The 4041-nt window shown below is 42.9% G+C and overlaps 1 pseudogene; it reads left to right on the forward strand.

Annotated features, from left to right (window-relative positions):
- The first annotated feature begins 2457 nt into the window (after positions 1–2457).
- LOC119514099 lies at positions 2458–3005 on the forward strand (annotated as a pseudogene).
- Positions 3006–4041: the final 1036 nt, after the last annotated feature.

A 4041-nucleotide genomic window follows, 5' to 3' on the forward strand; every position in this document is an offset into this window, starting at 1 on the left:
CTCAGGAAGCCCTTGTGAGCCACACCCACCTCCTTCCCACCCACACCGCCTGCTTCACCTATGTCTCCTACTATGGTTTCTTTCTGAAAGTTTTATACTTTTACATTTTGCATTTAATTTCATGATCCATTTTTATTATTTTTATAAAGTGTGAGATATATGGGAATTCTCTGAAATATTTTGCAATTTTTCTATAACTCTGAAATAATTACAAAATGACTTAATAAAATAAATTGAAAGTAGGGGGAGATTATATGAGGCATAATACTAGTTAGAAAACAGAGTGGGGCATATAGTCATTAGGTTGCACACTAGATAGGATAATTGTAGAAGATACAGTGACATGGAAGACCAAACCTGAAAAATTCATAGCGTGAACCATAGAATGTGTTAAATGAATGACAATGAAAATATTACTTACCGAAATTTTGGGATGCTGTAAAATTGGTTCTATACCTACATTTATAGACTTAAATACTTTGATTAGAATGAAATCTAAAAATTAGTTAACTAAAACCCATTTTCATGAGTTAGAAAAATACAAACTAAATTAACCAAGAAATCGTAAGTTAACTAAAGGGTATATTAATAAAATAATTAATAAAGAAACAGGAGAAAGATAAAAACCCCAAAAAATGTTTTGTATTTTTTTAACTAACATATTGACAAACCACTGTCAGGAGTGATCAAGAAAAAGAGAGAAGAGAGATAATAAAATTATGGATGAAGCAAGAATGTACCCTGTTCAAAGCTAGAAACAAACTATCCACATGGAACAGTTAAAATTGGATTCCAAGAATACGTAATGTACAAAATATCAATTCTAAGAGTATTAATGACCTAAAGATACAAAACAAAACCTTAAAAGTCTTACCAGATAAGTTATGCGAATTACTTTTGATCTTCAAGTAGGGAGATATCTCTTGACCAGGACAAACATTGTAAAAAATGAGGAAAACCTGGTGTTCCTGTTTGCTAATGCTTCACTGAAGAATATTGATAGTGTCTGGAAAACAACTGTCAGCTGGGAATGCACAGGCACGTGGCTGGCATCTGCTCTGGGGTTCTGGTTTCAAAATGGCCTTCTCCCAGGATGTTTTTCTCTAGGTATCTGGGGGTGTTCTCTTAGTTTCTCCCAGGCAAACTCTGGACTAGCAAAAATCTACTTTCAATGGCCATCCCCAAAATGTCTGTCTAAGCTGAAGCAGCACTGAGTTCCTTCTGTCTGAGCACTTATAGGGTTCCAGTAAACAAATCAAGACCCAGGCTGAATGGGTGGGGCCAAACCTCCATGGAAATAATCTAATCAAAGATATTACGCACAGTTGGGTGGGTCACATCTCCACGGAAAACCTAATCTAAAGATTCCAACCTAATCAACACGAATACATCTGTCCCCACAAGATTGCATTAAAGAACATGGCGTTTGGGGGACATAATACATCCAAACTGGCACACCTGGAGAAAATGCAGGCTTTACCTCATGCGTTTCCTTCACTGAAAAATCATAGGCAAATCAGATTGCTCTCCTGGAAATACTCGTCTTATATGTTTCCCCAGCTTTCAATTTTGTTTACAGCTGGAGGGTAAATCCTATGCTGCTTCCACATTGCAGGTGGAACCAGAAGCCTAGTAAACCTGGGTTTAACTCAGCACCACGACTCAGCATGCTTCCAGTAAGGCCAGGGGCTGTGCTATAAGGCAGCCTTCAACCCAACTGCGAGGGGCACAACACACCAAAGAATGACTCGGACGAGTCCAGCCTGGAGAATAAGATGGAGAAGTTACCAGGGCTTATGTGGGGACCCCGCCCTCGGCAGCGTGAAGAGACAGAAGTTCTTTGCTATGCTCGTCAGCACTGACCAGAGGACAACTCAATGTTTGATAAACTTCAGACAAAGGGACGTGGGGTTGAGGCCCTGACACACTGTGGTTGGCTGTGTATGGAATCAAATTAAGGCTTTCAAGTTGGTCTATCAATTTGCTTAGGCATATGGAAGCATCTGTCCTCTAGGGCCTGTGGGAAAGGAAAGAGTTGTGGCATAATGCAAAAGCTCATATATGTTACACATGACCATCACCCTCTCTTCAAAGATGCTTCCCAATGTAAGTCTCACCGAGGGAAAGCAGATGCAGACAGACACTTGTGACATCTCAGCAGGCTTAAAAATATTTCATGACTGCATGTCTCATTTCCGGGAAATAGTCTTATTTTTATGTATCACTTAAGAAAACAAACAAATCAATTACCTTGAGATAACTCTTAACACTTAAGAAACAACTTCCTTCTTGGGCCATTTCCCCATGGACCATGAAAACAACATAAACAACAAGTAAGTTTCTGCTCATTGGTCCACATATTGGGGGTCCAGTGTATAAAAGCCCCCAAAGAGAAGGATTTCTCAGAATCTGGGAAACTCACCTTTGAAAAGGAACTCGCCCTCCACACCTGACACCATGAGCTGCTGCTGCTCCCCTTGCTGCTCCCCTTGCTGCCAGCCAACTTGCTGTCAGACCACCTGTTATAGGACCAACTGCTGCCAGCCCATCTGCTGTGGCTCCAGCTGCTGCCAGCCTTGCTGCTGTCCATCCTGATGTGGGTCCAGCTGCTGCCAGCCGTGCTGCCGCCCCAGTTGCTGCTACACAACCTGCTGCCGGCCAGCTTGCAGTGGCCCCGTGTACTGCACGAGAACCTGCTACCAACCAACGTGCTGCTGCGTACCCGGTTGCCTAGCCCATAGCTGTGGGTCCAACTGCTGCCAGCCTTGCTGCCGTCCATCCTGCTACGGGTCCAGCTGCTGCCAGCATGCTGTCAGAACACCTGCTGTGGGTCAGGCTGCTGCCAGCCTTGCTGCTGTCCATCCTGCTGTGGGTCCAGCTGCTGCCAGCCTTGCTGCTGCCCAGTCTGTTGTCAGACCACCTGCTGTAGGACCACCTGCTGCCGCCCTAGCTGCTGCTGCAGCCCTTGCTGTGTTTCCAGCTGCTGCCGCCCTACCTGTTGCTAAAGTACATACCCAGAGCCACCACCCACCACAGACCATCTATCCTCAACCGTTCTACAAGTTCCTACTCCTGCAAAAATCTCGTCCCCCATGCTTGCCTGAGAAACAACATGTGACTTTGACTACGGCTGGCATCTTCGTAAGGCAAAGCTTGCGATTCTGCTGAGGAATGCCGTCCTACTTCACCTTGATTTGAATCTCCTTTATTTCCTCCGCATTACTGCGCTCAGTGCTGGGCAGCGCCATGTGAATTTGCCCGGGATTCACAGTCTCAGCCTTAGGAAAGTGATCATCATTTCTTGTCTCTAACTAAAAAGAAAAAAAATTTTAAATCTTTTGATTGTGTGTTTAGCTCTGTACAATGATCAAAATGGATTAGCATTTTTCATATGGATATTATTTTGAGTTTTGTTTTCATTCATAATGGTATCTGAATTGTGTTCATAGGTGCTCTTTGCTAATAAAATCTGTATTTTCTTGCATAAGATGGCATGTTTCTTGGGTTTTCTTTTTTTTCAATAGTGCTTCCTTTATAAGTCCTCACTTTTGAATTGAATTTTATATCTATTACCTCATTCAAGTCTCGAAATGGCCCTATAAATTGGGCAGAGCAGAGATTTCATTGCCAGTTTAAGGATGAGAAAATGAATTTCACACATCTAGGAAATGATGGAAGCAATCCCAATGCCAGGTCCTCTGTTTCCAGGCCTAACATTTGCATCTTTCTCCAAGTAGAACTAACACATGTAACAAGGCACGGGGAATACGCTCACCTTGTGTTGCTTCTATAAGAATGGAAGTAACTAGACTCTTGAGCTGTGGAACACTTTTCTATCTTCACTGCTCTTCCCAGATACCCTTTCCTCCTCTATGACCAACAGACATTGCCTTTAGGATTTCCTGTCTACAAAGGGAGGTCTTGCATCTTTTACAGGTTCTGGTCAGCGACTAATGCACTCTGTCATCAACGAACCAAGTGAGCCCCAATGTCATCTAAAGAGAACTGCTCTCTGATTGCATGGAAATGGTATCCAGGTAT

The sequence above is a fragment of the Choloepus didactylus genome, chromosome 18 (assembly GCF_015220235.1).
Source record: "Choloepus didactylus isolate mChoDid1 chromosome 18, mChoDid1.pri, whole genome shotgun sequence".
Taxonomy (NCBI): domain Eukaryota; kingdom Metazoa; phylum Chordata; class Mammalia; order Pilosa; family Megalonychidae; genus Choloepus; species Choloepus didactylus.